This window comes from Cyrtonyx montezumae, unplaced genomic scaffold (assembly GCF_038088225.1).
Source record: "Cyrtonyx montezumae isolate F1298 unplaced genomic scaffold, pur_monq_1.0 scaffold_3, whole genome shotgun sequence".
Classification (NCBI taxonomy): Eukaryota; Metazoa; Chordata; class Aves; order Galliformes; family Odontophoridae; genus Cyrtonyx; species Cyrtonyx montezumae.
This window is the reverse complement of record NW_027072034.1, coordinates 155,892,231-155,907,016: the sequence shown is the minus strand read 5'-3', so window position 1 is coordinate 155,907,016 and position 14,786 is coordinate 155,892,231. Positions and strand designations below refer to the sequence as shown.

Genomic DNA, 14,786 nt, shown 5'->3' with positions numbered 1-14,786 from the left:
AAGTTAAACAAATATTCTCATATGGTTTGTGGACTGTCTCCCCAAAGCCCTCTCTCTTTAAAACATGCAAGTACAATAATTACACAGGAGGCTGGAGATAGAGTGGGAACTTTCTCGTTTGTCTCAAATCCACCTTCTTTTCGGAGCAACCAAAACTTCTCCTTGCTGATGGCTGCTCAGTGGGATGGAGTGAAAGGAGCTGGTGTATCAGTTACTGCAAGTAAGCAGAAATATATTTGGCACATCTCAGCATGGCCCAATATACCTCCTGGGTGTGCTGAGTTTTGTTAGAAAGACAGAGCTTGATTTGTTGCTAAAATGGAACCCAAAATGCCTCTCACTCCTCAGCGAGCTGTTGCTCCCACACTTTCCACCTGTATTAAATTCAGTTAAAACACAAACAACTGTCTCTAAGGCTCAGCTAACATCTGTTTCCATGTTTGTTGTCTGATACAAAGGCTAATTATCACAGCTTCTTCTTCAGAGTTTTCTTCTGACTTTGCCAATTGTCCACGGTCTTGATATCTGGAGCATAAATGCTAAGGCTGAAACGTGCATTCAATTAGAAGATGACTCTTGACTGACCTACATAACAGTTCATTCATGAGATAATGTGACCTGCAGTCATAGAGATAAAAGTCAGTTGATTGAGCTGGGCTGGCTGTGTATACTGCAAGCTCTCCAGTGACTGAGGAATCATCTAAAATTAGACTTACACTGTACATTATCGAGAGCCTTTCAGATCTGACTCTGTTTCGGTAATATTTCTCTTATGAGATGGGCGTATAATTCGTCACATTGTAATCCTTTAATGCTTAACTTTATTAGCATGAAGTACTTGGGCATCAAATAAAATGAGCAATTAAGTGATTTATATTTAAGGTCTTCTCTCAGTTCAGGGCTTAGGTAGGCAGCCTCCCATGAAGAGGAGAGATTGAGCATTTACCACTTCCTTCGGAGAGCTACAAAATGGTGCTTTGGTACTTGAACCTCCATGTCTGTGTATCCCATCTGGCTATTGCCACACCACAAGTTAACCATGCATATTTATACTAAAGTTTATTGATTGTCTGTAGTAAAAACTACAGGGCATTTTACCCAGTTTTTGCCTATTAGATTTGCAAAAGGGAGAGTTCGCTGCGGAAGTAAGTTCACCAGTGAGGAAATGGTTGAAGTGTAACGGTGAAGCGATGCTTTTGGTATTGCTAATAACCACAGAGGAAGCTCAAATAAAGGTTGTAGGTCTGACAGAAGCCCTCACGCGCATGCTCACAAAGTAAGACGGCTCAAGAGAGAGCGCGGCTGTCTCTTCCAGACCTAAGGGACTGTGAGGTATTTCAATTCTTTTTTTTTTTTATCCTGTGCATTGTATTGTCTTAAAGATTCATTAACAGAAGAATGCAAAATTATCTCTTGTCCTCTAGGGCATAAGTTCCTCTTCTTTTTTTTTTTTTTTTTTGCCCTGTAAGTGTGCTAGGAGAAGCCTGCGCTTTGTCACACGGGTCCCCAGTTCCTCTCAGATGAAGGCACTTGGGAGCTGATGGCGCATGTCACAAGGAGGAAGAGGGGACATTTTGTGCAGGAGACAGCATGCTCTTACAGAGCTCTTAGAGCGCAGATTTCAGGTTTTCTCCATTATTTCCAGCGTTGTTTTTTTTTCTTTACCACTGTGTACATGGCATGCCATTTTCTTTCCTTCTCGTCTGTGTGCTTTTATTTGTTTTTTAGCTTCATGCTGGTGCCATTCTGATCCTCTTTTGCAAAAGGTAAAACTAATCAAAAACACAGCAACTTGCTGTTGGATCCTCCTTCAGGAGTGTCAACGAGAGTCTTTTGTGAGTTTATTTCTTTGTTTTCAATGTTGGTTTTTTTTGCTTTAAACTGATTAACAAAAAATAAGGAAGTGGCTATCTGAACAAGAATAAAAGTTGATTTACTTTAAATTTTCACTTTATACATCCTGCAGTGCTTTAGCCTAGTCCACTCTTTTTGTGCTGAATACATGTGGTTTGGCTTTGATTAGTGAAGAAGCCATTGGTTAGGCTGGCAGAGGAAAGTGTGAGAAAAGCTCATATTTTTGAGGGAGTTTTGGTGGTGTATCCAGACCACTTGATGTAAGATGAGGCTGAAAGTGCACAGGACCCAATTAATGCCTATTTTCTGTTTTCTCTCGATTGGCTGCAGAGTCAACGGTTTAATTAAGCAGAAATGGGGAAGTAGAGTTAATGTTCATTATAACTAAAACCAAAACAGCTGTTTACCTTGCCGAAGCCTTGTGAGCTAACATCTATAAATCTTACCCCGAGGAACACTCTCTCTGTAAAATGTGCCTTTCCTGCTATCCTCTGATATCATTTTACATACTCATTTTCACAACATTTCCTAATCAGATTAATTAACACATTAGGGTATAATTCTTATTGTCTACAGAAATTACTTCAATTAAAACTATTAACATATTATCATAATTGTTATATTATTACATCTCGCTTTGTTACTACTCAAAAACTACTCTAGCAAACCCAAATGCTTGCAATTAGCATAAAATTGTCATATCTGCACTTCTCATCTTAGCTTAGGGACAAGGTAATTGTAAACTCACTGAATAATTTGTATTTCTGTGCTGGGGTTTCTTCAGTGAGAAGAGGTGAGAGGGGCAGTGACTGTCCTACATGATGAGGCTTAAAAGATTTTGTCTTGATTGGGCTCTACCATGTCCAACAAGAGTGTGAGCTTTGTGCAGGGACACAGGAAGGTGTACAAAAGAGCACAAGGCAGTGATGGGTATAAAATGGCTATATTAATGCTGGAAATCAGTATATCTTTCTGAAGGAGGTCAATTTTTGAAATGGTTGCCTTGTGTGAGAAGTGAAAGCATGAGGCGTAGCTAGCTTTAATTTTGAGCTTTGGTATACTCACAGTCTTCTTACAGTCCTGATGAAATGGGCCATCTCTGTAAAAGCAAAAACATATTGCTAATGTAATTAAGATGTTAGCATTTTAATCAAAGAATTATTACCAGTCCAGATTTACTTCTGAAAAGAATAGTATTACAGGAGTAGTAATAATAATAATTGGTTTAAAAATGATAGACATGCATGTCTAAATTTCCACTTCTTTTTGTCTCATTTTGCTCATCTGCAGTCTGTGGGCAGTGGCTTTAATTTTGGAGCTGGGGAGCTTTTATGATAGGGTCTCAGACACTGAGGCCCACATTGGGAAGGGTATGCTGACGTCAGCACTTCTTCTTTTACTGTGCTATAACAAGTGTGATGCTGATGTTGATGCTTTCTTCTTCCTCACTTGGGGCTCTGCTCAGGCTGTTGTTTTCTTTTACTCACGTGCTTTTACAGCATATTTTCTTTGTTGGATTGCAACACTGCCTTACTCCTGAATACAGCATGCGTGCAATGCCTTACATACTTTTTATTTAAAACCACAGGCTTGCATTTGTTCAGCTATCTGGGGGTGAATTTTTATAGCTGTCACTCTATACTCCATCTGATCCCATCCCATGCCTCAGCTCTTCTCTGCTGCATCACATGTCACCTTTCTGAGGCAGCTATACTATATCTGTGCTCCCCTGCACTGTGTCATTACACTGGGTTTGTAAATATTTCATCCTACACAGGCTAACTACTTGTTACCACTGTCTGTATCAAAATTGCACTGAAACCACATGATTATGCGAAGATAAGCAAAAGTAAAATAAATTAGGCACCAGCCACCTGGTCATTAGGAAAATTGCTGCTACAGCTAAAGCAAAGCTCCAGGCTGGGCTGCACAAGTGTAGGCAAGCCTGATCCCGAGGCTGTGCAGGCTCAGCACAAAGCCTGGGGCTATTTCTGGCAGAGGCAGTACAGTATTTATTGGGCTACAGGGCTTGAACTTGATGAATGAGATCATTATTTGGGTTTACCCATTTTTGGCCAGGGACCAAGCTTGGTGACACAGAATGTCCTATTTGGTCTTAGGATCGTATCGACACCTTGAACTGCTGAAATAGAAAAGGAACACTTTACAGAGCCATTTGATATTGCCTTACCAGTAGTAGACAGGTTGAACAGAAAACAAGAAAGTTGATCTAACTGAGGTGGGTAATTGCTGCCATTCTTCTAAGCCATATGTATTCCATTTGTCTTCATGATATTGCTGTGAAAAAGCTGTTATCCTCCTTTACAGATAGATAGTATTTATCTACAGTTGCCCTAGGATGCCTCTGTAGTCAATGGAGAGACATTGCTGCCTCCATTTTAGTCCACCTTAAGTCTGAATTGCCATCTAAATTGATTATTTCTTTTCACAGGCTAAATAGGAAATCCTGGACACACAGATTTAATAAATCTGAGCCAAAGAGATTAGAGATTTGTCTACAGCAGATGAGTTTCAGAGCCTGTGCTTTCACAGCTGTTATGGGTAACTAGCTTAGCTTAAATTTGTTTCATGTATGTTCTATATAGGCAGCTGACTTAGTTTAGATTGTAGTGTTATTATAGCCCAAATGAGATGTGTCCACAGGAAGTCTATGGCTGAGCCTAGAATTCAGTACTCGTATTTTAGATGAGAAAATAATGCCCTAATCAGTTCTCGTCCATGTAATGTGATGTCAGTGGCACTGCTAAATTCTTTTCAATTTGGCTATCACTCCAAACTGTTAAACCATCTGCTGGTGGCAGCCGAAAAGATGACAATATAATAAATTACTAGAAAAAGTTAAGATGCCTAACATCTGCTCACCACCAAGCTCAAGCATCTTCCCTGTATTGATGTTCTGTCATCTCGTGACACAGTCAGAGAAGATGCCTGCTCTGAAGATCTTGCACATCCAAATCACTTACAGCTGGACCTGCTTTCCAGGCATCCATCCCTTTGTAAATTTTAGGCTGAAATAGGGAATAACAATAGAAAAGGGAGAAGATGGAGGGAGAAAAACAAATAGTTTCTTAAAATATTCCCGAATGTTCCTGGCCCAGTTGACAGTCTTTATCTACTCAGTCTTTTTGTGATTAATGAAGAAATATCTAATGATGGCAAGCAGAATTTTGCAAGACAGAAATAGAAACTGCTGCCTCTTCAGAGCTGCATGACTGTGTGTCCTGGAATTATGTGCTGGATAATATTTTAATCAAATAACAGTTTGCACAGTAGTGTGGACCACGCTGGTTAGTGCAAACAGTATGCAAACATATTTTAGGTAAGATTATGCAGCTCTGAAGGTGCTGGTCGGCAGGCACTGTTGAGAAAATATACACATAATATTTACTTAAAACATTCCTGGATTCTCCTTTGGTATTATTAGTCTGTCATGAAAATCTGCAAACACATACTTATCATAAACTTACTGCAAAACATTAGGCATTTAGTGAAGTCAAATACAGAGTGGTGGATGCCATAGCTGAACACAGTTAACGGTTAAGCTGTGACTTAACTTACATCCAAGTGCAAACATAATTAAATTAGAAGAAGTCCTGAACCAAATGTAGATGCAGCCTGCTTAGAATACAAAGAGTCTGACTCCCATCCTACTGCTTCAGTCTTCTGAAGCAAAACTGTAAAAGACAGGAGTCCAAAGTGTGGATGGATAACATTCTGCACATTATTGTGAGACAAGTTTGCACAATATGGTGTGTTCTAAGAGAAAAGTTTGTAGGCTTCTGCGGCTTTTGGGGAGGTTGGTATGGCACTGATTTGGGGATTTTTTCCTTACGTTAGGTAATCAGTAATCAGTTGTTTCCCAGTTTTCTCCTCATTCTGCTTCTCTTTAAGACAGAATGTCTCCAAGCATTGTAATTGATTTCTTCGATGTTCTGAACTGCTCTTCCATGAAGTGCAACCATGAGAGGGGTGAGCACCCAACACACATCCATAGCAGACCTCCAGACGTGTTGGCCAGTTCACTGAAATTCCACTGGAGCTGAATCCACTTCCTTACATAAAGCAGAATAGTCCTTGTCAGTAAATTGGAAATAATACAATTTAGGTGTGATTTCTTAATAAAGAATACAAACATAAGTAATGGAAACACCTACATACTATTGTGACCATCACTTTATTAAGTAAAGCTGCTTGATTTGATCCTGGTGATAACTGTCTGGAACTGATCTTCTAGACTGTGTTGCTGTGAGTCCTGTGCTGACACATTTCTCTTATTCATCCATAAAAATCAGTTCTTGCGGGTCTAGAGTTAGAAAATGTTATCTCCCGTTGTTTTTTGTTGTTGTTATTTTTTTCCCTTTAAGAGCAGTGCGCATCTTCCACAGAATCACAGAACTGTAGGGGTTGAAAGGGTCCTCTAGAGATCATCGAGCCCAACCCCCCTGCCAAAGCAGCTCCCTAGCCCAAGTTACACAGGTTGGCGTCCAGGAGGGTCTTGAACATCTCCAGAGATGGAGACTCCATCACCTCTCTGTGCAGCTGTGCCAGTGCTCCGTTGCTGCACTGTGAAGAAGTTCCCACGTGCATTTGTGCGGAACTTCCTGTGCTTCAGTTTGTGAACATTTCCCCTCCCCTCACACTGCAGAGAGTTTCACTCTGCTGCTTCTCCTTATCTCTTTCTATCTTGTGGGTAGAGCTTTGAATCCGTGTGTTTATGTTCCCTAGGTATAGCAAGTCAGCAAGCTACGTTTTAGTTACCATGTTATGGCAAACACCAGCTGAGATGTGGTGGCAGCAGAAATAAGGAGCCAGCAGGCTAGCTGTGCACTTGTTACCTATGGAGAGCACGATAGGCTGTGGTTGAACTGAGATTTCTGCCATCAGTGGGCCAGGAAATGGGCATTCAAGGTCCTGTGACACAGTGTCAGCCTACAGAAAGGCTGGGGGATGCTGAGATGTCCTGAACAGGCTGCATGGGGAAATGGTGGAGTTACCATCCCTGGAAGAGTTCAATAAAAGGGCAAATGTGGCACTGAGGGACACAGTTTAGTGGGTGTGGTGGCAATGTGTTGATGGTCGGACTAGATGATCTTAGAGGTCTTTTACAACCTTAATGATTGTATGATTCTATGAAAGGGTGGGAGGGCAAAAGACAGCCCATATAAACTTGTCTTATGTATTAAAGCTGCAGAAGCTGAAAAGGAAATCAAATCTGTAGAGGTCACTGGCTCATCCCAGCATGACTGTGGCAGACAGGCTATAAAAGGCTGTTAGTTTTCCTTATTAAAGGAATGAGTGATAGCGTGCCTTTTAGAAGAGGGTGTGAGCTGTTGTATTTGGTGGATAGGGTTTCAGTAGGTACATCTGCTATGCAGGAAGGATAACGTTTCTAAGTGAGCTGGTGTGGAATGGGCCTTCCAAGAGGAGTGGGCAGAGGTTGCTGAACAGCTTAAAGGATTTGTTCAGAACAGTCATTAATCTGTCATTAGAAAGTGATTGCAAATGCCATTACTTTCGGTCCATCTATGGTGTTTCTCAAGCATGCCCCTGAAAGCCAGACACCATTCTGGAGGTTTAGCAGTAATTTGAATGCAACAAATTGTACCTGCAAAGCACAGATGTTGAAAGCTGAAAATCTGAAGGTGCCGTATGTTTCCTGTAATTGAAAGCAGGTGCCCTGAAGGAAGCAGAAATTCTGTTTCACTTTATGAAGTATCTAGTTGGCAGAGCTGGCAAAAAATACCCTCTAAAGCTTCATTCACAAGGACTGGATAAGGCAGATTAAAGCTGTTGTTTTACGATAACTCTAAGGGGCTCCAGCGAGGGATTGAGGTCATATAGTGTTGGGCACCATAGACAAAAGGAATAAAGTCCTTGTCTGTAAAGTTCAGAGCAGTGAATAAATTGAGCTGAAGGTATTTAAAGGATGGGGTGAGTAGGAAGACTGTGATAACCATGCTATGTGTAGCACTGAAAATGGAGACCAGCATCACCAGCACTTTGTGCATGTTTCTCCTCACCTCAGCACAGATGCTCTGTCTCAAGAGATACATCTTTAAGTTATCCCACTTTTGAGTACTTCACAGGTTGGTACGCTAGAAATCTTCTGCTTTGGTCACTGCATACAAAGACCCCAGTCCTGGAAACGAATAAAAGCTATGAAAGTTTATCTTTCCGAGTGTGATTCTTTGGGAAGCTGCCTGTGATGTGAAGCCTGCAGGATAATGAATGGGAGAGAGCTGCCTGATTGCCCTAACTGCAGCTCTGCCTGCAGGTTACACAAAGCTTTAGGGAAGCCTTTTTATGTTATCAGTTTAGATCTGTGCCTCAGTTTACCAGTGGTTGAAGTAGAATGCCCTGAGGGTCTTCTGAAGATTACTGACTGTGTGTTTTTGGGTTTTGTTAGTGGGTATTGTCATAATCCTAAAACAAGGAAGAAATATTAGCACCCCATTGAATTTAGTTGAATTGCATTCAAGCTGAGCACAGCCTACGGGCATAGGTTATATTTTACTTAAGACAAAAAAAAAAAAAAAAGAAGAAGAAAGAACATACCAAACCAACAGGAAAGCACCCCAGACCCCTCAAATTCATAACTGCTTCCAGCCAATTTTGTAGTACCACAGGTTTGTGAAGCCAGGGTTATTGCCACTCATAATTTGCACTACAGCAAGTGTAGAAAGAGAAAACAACTTTGATCAGAATATTTTTTTGGCTCTAACGTTTTGTTAGAGAAGCTGTTTCAGCTAGTGCCTGGCACCGTGTCACTGTGCAGCTATTTCATCTCCCCAGAAAAACCCATATCAGGTTCTGGAAGCGCAGGCTGACCCGTGTGCACCAGGCTCAGAACTCTCACTCAGAATCTCCAGCTGCCTTTTAAAAAGACTTCACTGCACTTCTACAATGTTCTCTTTCCATTTGGGTTCCCCGCTATTTAATTTTTTTTCTTTCAATAATGGCAGACATTTTCTAGGAATTTTTTGTATCTTTGCCTGTCGAGCCACCTGAAAGAAAGAAGAAACATCTTTTCTCCACAATGTGACAGAGATCGTAAATTTTGCTGAGAAAATTAAGAGTTATGTGTACCGCCTTTAACTAATGGGCAAGATTAGATAAGAAAATTTGTGCTTCCAACAACTGAAACAAAAGGCTTGATTTTCAGTGCGTTATTACTGATAATCTTATTTAACTATTCAACTTCCTAGTGGATCTCACTCCTTGCTGTGGTTTTAAAGATTGGGAATTCAGTGTGAACTGAAATGACTGTCCCCACCATTCCTCTCTGCATAGCTTCCTGTACAGAAAAGGTCAAAAATGTCAGTCAGATGGTACCATTTGGCATGAAGATGAATATAGAAGCTAAAGAGGATTTAAAAAATACATGATCTGGCATTTGAAACAGAGGGCTGGCAGCTGAGTCCTGCTTTTATTCCTTTATCTGCTGGTGACCTAGCACTTTGCCTCTTACGGTTATATTTCCAGATTTAATAGTCTTTTTGTCTTACTGTATGGCAGTGGAGAAAGTTCTGCAAGGTCGGAGTCAGATTTTCATAGAGCTGTGTGAGTGCTGTCTGGGTGGTGCTACCTCTCTCCACAGAGGTGTCTAAGTACACTGGAGGGCAGAAGATAGGGTTTGTGCCCTCCATGCCTCACAGATGCTGAAAAGAGGTGTTTACACTAAAAAGTCCTGCAAGTGTCAGAGGAGAGGTAGGCATCCTTGGCGGGGCGGTCTGGTCCCCTTGTTTCTCATTCTTGGTGGTAGGAGGAAGGGAAAGTGGCTAGGTTACTATTGGGACACTTACTGAGTGCTCAATGAAACCATCCTGAGCTTTAGTGTATTAATTTTCCCATTTGTGAAACACAGCTGAGGGCTCACGTAGGAATCGCAGTCCATAACACTTCTGTGTTCAAACTGCCTGCAAAATAAAGCAAAGTTAAAAGAGAAGGCAGTATTATGATCAGCATGGTGTTTGCTCTAAAAGCTGCAATATACAGCGTGAAAGTAGAGCCCAAATATTATACCTGGATGTATGCAGTATGAGAGTGGAGCAAAAGGAGTTTTTAAAAAGGAGTACTAGATGTCTTATGAGCCATATTTCTCTGTGCAGCAATACTTTTAGGTATCGTCCTTAGGCATCTCCAGAAAGCAGTTAAATATGAGGGCTATTCCAAAAGGAACACGGGGCATAGTGGTGATGAGCTGATGGTTGGACTAGGTGGTCTTAGAGGTCTTTTCCAACCTTAATGACTCTATGATGTTAAGTAATGACTCCTATTTTACTATGTTGACCCATGACGTTGGCCCAGAGACAGGTGTTGGTGGCATAGCAGTAGAGTTTGAACCTTCCCTCCAATATTCCATTACATTTTGTTGCTGTGTGACAGATGGCAGCACAGGGGTAGTCAGACAGAATGGCAACTGAAATAGAATGATGTATGAAGCAACGTTGTGTCACTGAATTCCTTTATGGGGAAAAAAGTGCACCCTTTGACATTCATCTACACTTGCTGAACGTTTGTGGAGACCAAACAGTGGATGTGAGCACAGTGAGGCAGTGGCTGGTGCATAGTGGGTCACCTCCACTGGTGCAGATTTTTACAAGTGCAGCATTCAGGCTCTTGTTCATTGCTGGCAAAAATACATAGCTAATGGTGGTGCCAGTGTTGAAAAGTGGTGTTTTGTAACCAAGTCTTGGCTCTATCAAATAGTGTTACTGTACTCTTTTGTCTGTTGTAGTTTCCATGGAAAAATATGAGAGACATTACTTTGGTACCATCCATTTGATTGTGGAAGTACCCATTTTAATGTATATTGTAAAGGTAAGGGGACCATTGCTTAGGATGTGACTGCAGTCAGTCAGGGCTCTGCGTCTATTTCCTCTGCATCTTTTGATTAACTAAACTCTGGTTCTAATTACTCACTTTTACTAGCTACAGTAACCTGTTAAAAATATTTAGAGGTATTGACCAAGCTTTGTCAAACAATCAGAAGCCATCAGCAGTTAGCCAGCCTGCAGAACTGACTATCAATTGTTCTTACAAAAATGATAACAAATGTCAACTTTTCAGCCTCCAGAGCTTAGAACGAAATGAAACCAGTTTGACCAACCCATGAACATAATATGAATAATCTTCATGTCAGCTATTTGTCATCTTCTGGAATTACACAAAACTCCCTTCTGATGAGTATGGCCTTTCTACGCTTCTAATTGCATGTGTTTTACATTTTCCTTTGTCCATCTTGTCAGCTCTGTAGTCTCATCTTCAGGTATGAATTGTAGTGAAAGTATTAAAATAGTCAAAAAGGTGGATTGTATCACGGTGATTCGATTTCTGGGAAATCTCTTTGAGGAAATCCAATTAGTATTTCTTTTTAACTCTGTTGGCTCATATACCTGGATATTAGGTGTAATTTTGAGGTATTCACTGATGGTTTCTGGATTTTGAAGCACAATGGTTGTTGTATTAGTGGTCTTGTGATGTCTGATCATCTTACTAGGGTGCTGAAAATATGGAGAAAACTTTGGAATTGAACTGCCAAACAGCTATTAGGTAGTATATTTAGTTCTAGTTTGTTTATAAATTGGTCTCAAGTCTTTCAAGTTGTGCTAGGGCAGGAGGTGGTTCTGAACTACGTTTAACATTCACTCCTGGAGTTTTTCTTTCTCTGTCTGCAGTAATTTATCTTACAGAAGCAGAACTAAGGGGCCTGTGAATGGGTGACTTCAATGGATGACAAAATGTACACTTTATACATTCATGTTTCATCCCTCTATCTTAAAGAGTGGAGAGTGCTACCGTGTTGGAACTTTTCTGAGAAGAATGCACATTACCAGGTTTTTATGGTCTTTATTGTGCATACGTAGTACCAACTCTTATGTAAAATGCAGAAATAATTTCCATGTATTTAAAATATGAGCTGAGTTTGCAATTTGGGGTAAATTATATATTTATTTTTTCTTCTGTTTTCTGTTACAGAGAAATCAAGTATCTGCTTTTTAAGGATGCTTAGGTCAACAGCCATTATAAACTGCCCATCACTCGTTTCTATATCCAGTATGTTGTCATGGGCAGAGAGCAAAAACCTCAGTCCCTAATTGATGCAAATCACTGGTTGTAGTGAAGCAGGACAGATTTTCTGAATGAAATCTCAGAAGTATTAGTGACATTTGCCTCTGCGTGTAAGTTGCTCTTTGCTTACTATTAGATGGTTCATAATTCATCAGAACCAAAAGACCCTGATACTCTGTATCCTGTCACATGAGACTAAGCTGCCACTGTGCTGAACAGATAAGGTTATGCTGACCCTGAATTGACTGTTTACATATGCTCTGATATTTTATTCTCTTCCCATCTTGATGTTAAGTCTCTCCATTATCAGATCTCATTTTTGAAAAGTATTACTAAGTGCTCCTGCAGCCAGTAGTAACGGGATCAGGTGAAAACTCAGGTTGGAAGGTCCTTCAGAAGGTCTTGAGTCCAGCGTGCTGCTAAGAGCTGGGTCAGCTATGAGATCAGATCAGGTTGTTCAGGGCTTGGTCTAGGCAGCCCTTGGAAGCCTCCAAAGATGAAGAAGAGAGTCTTTCTGGACAACCTGTCCTGATGGTTCACTGCCCTCACAGGGAAAAGTTTTTCCTTCTAGCCAATTAAATAAATAGCTTATTTTAACAGTAAAAGACACTTATTTTAACTTATTAATATTTCTTGTTGTCTTCTCACTGTCGGGCTGTGTGACAGACCTAGGCTTTTTCAGCCTGGGGAAGAGAAATCCCTCCCCAGGAACCTTTCTGGTTCCTATAGGAGGCAGAACCCCACTCTTTACACAGTAGATATTCCCTTACTGCTTTATCAAGGATGATTGTTTTGGAATTGTCTCTAAAATCTTTGAAAGAAGATATTCTAAAAAAAAAACTGCTATAGTTGTTGCTGTTATGTGGAAATTGAAGGGATTCTTGCCCTTCTTTTAGCCTTTGACTTGGGGCATGTGGTATTGCATGACATCTCACCCTTTTAGTGTTGCCTATGGTCATTGTGTGATTGTGCCTTGGTCTTTTCAACATCCATAATCCTTTGGCACTCTGCTAATGGATGCAGGGAGACTTGCTCTGCTCCAGTTTTCCTCCACAAGTATAACATCTTTTTCCCCTACTTGCAAACATGTACATAGAAGTAAGAACTGATTGTGTCAGTTTTTGCATATGTCTGAATCTTCTCTCCAATAGCTGTCTCACATTAACTTATTCCCTAAAGTTATATGAATTACTGCTGCAAATGGTTAACACTTAAAGAAATGGGGAAATTGTTGTTCAGACAGCACCTATCAGTCTGGCTAGCAGGTATACAAAAACTTATTTCCTTGCAAAATAGAGTAACACCCAAAGGCAAAGAATTGCATCAGTGTTCTCTAGCTGCTTAATAACACATTTTCTTGTTAAAAAGAAGTCTGCCAATAAATACACATTTGAGTTGACTTCTTAAACAACATTTGGGACTGTGCTATTATTTCTTCGTTGCGTATCTCCAGGTTTTTGCATTTTTTTTCCATAATGTTGAGAGAAGTAAAAGCAGGTTACCAGTCAGGATTGAATCTCTAATTTGGATTTCTAAATCTTGCACGACTCTGTTCCCACAAGAATAGCAAATTACTTGAGCACAAGCTGCAGACCTAAATGAAACAAACTTCTGTATTTGACTTTCATCAGAGAAAAAACAGGTGCATGTAGTTATTTAATGAAAAACATCCTTTTCAGTCCTATCGAAGGATCTGCTACATTTATCATTTTAGGGTGGTTGTTGCTAATACTGTTGCAGTGCCTCTAGAACATACTTGAAGACTACACAAAGACAGAGCAACTTCTCCTCATCCATAAAGAAGTTGCTATGCCCTCTGAATATGGAGAATCATGGATGTAAGAAGGGCGGAATAGGCAAAGGGCATGAGACTTGAGTTTTTATGGTAAGAGACAGTGGGTTTCAAGAGTAATGCTGACTAGACAAGCTATGATCCCTTATAATTTAGGATACTGCTTTTAAAAGAGGATTAAATCTCATCTGAAGCTATTTAAACTTCAAGGCTAGCTATGTAAAGGCATATGAACAGCTTAACAGAACCAGACTAAATGCCCATTCCATCTAACCTAGTCTGCTGCCTTCTGCAGATGTGCATAGAAAATCCATATGTAAAAATAAAAGAATTCTGAAGGAGCTCAGGGATTTCTTCTTTCTTGTCAGCTCTCCCAGATTTTGTTGAACTCTAGCACAGTGACTTCTAAACCTGAAGTTGTATCCAATTTGTCTTAACTAATAGCTTTTATTGGATTTCTTTTCCACCTGGGAAGAATTTGGTGGGTCATTCCAGGTCCTCGGATACTATGTTTCTTTGAGAGAGAAAAGCTCCATTTATTTTGATGATATCACTGTTTGCTGCTATGTTGTTACCATTATTATATCCTCCTGTACATTAATAGAGCTGAGCTATTAGCATCATCCCACACATTCTGTGTTTATGCCAGCATGGTGAATCAGAAAAACATCTGCCTGGAAGGTAAAAATGTGTTTCTATATATGAATGCATAAACACAAAAACTCTACAACTTCTTCTCTAAGCTTACACTGGAGAGCATGGAAGAAACCAGTGAATGTCTGTGGCTAGGAGCTGGCTCTTACGTAAATCCCATAGGATAAAGTTCAGATGTCGGAGATGCCTGTCCACATCAGTAGTAATGAAGAAAGCTGGCACAGCGATCATTTCCCCCAGGAGTAAAGCTGCAGACTTTGTGATATGGGGATGCACACACTGTGTATTTCATTGGCACCCACAAACTGTTCTGTCATTAATTTAGGTCAGTGTTGCATTGCTTGAACTCAAGATTCAGTGCAGGGAATATTTAAGGCAATCTTGCTACATGTGT

At 40.4% G+C, this 14,786-nt stretch overlaps 1 protein-coding gene across 9 annotated transcripts in view; it reads left to right on the top strand.

Annotated features, from left to right (window-relative positions):
- Positions 1–14,786, top strand: part of CELF2 (CUGBP Elav-like family member 2) — a 375,872-nt gene that overhangs the window by 170,359 nt on the left and 190,727 nt on the right. The window contains exon 1 of one of the 9 annotated variants that reach the window (XM_065743750.1): positions 1,245–1,332. The exons of the other annotated variants lie outside the window; for them this stretch is intronic. The gene's annotated coding sequence lies outside the window, so the exon portion shown is untranslated. Of the gene's footprint in view, positions 1–1,244; positions 1,333–14,786 lie in introns of those variants that run through there. 9 annotated transcript variants of the gene reach the window in all.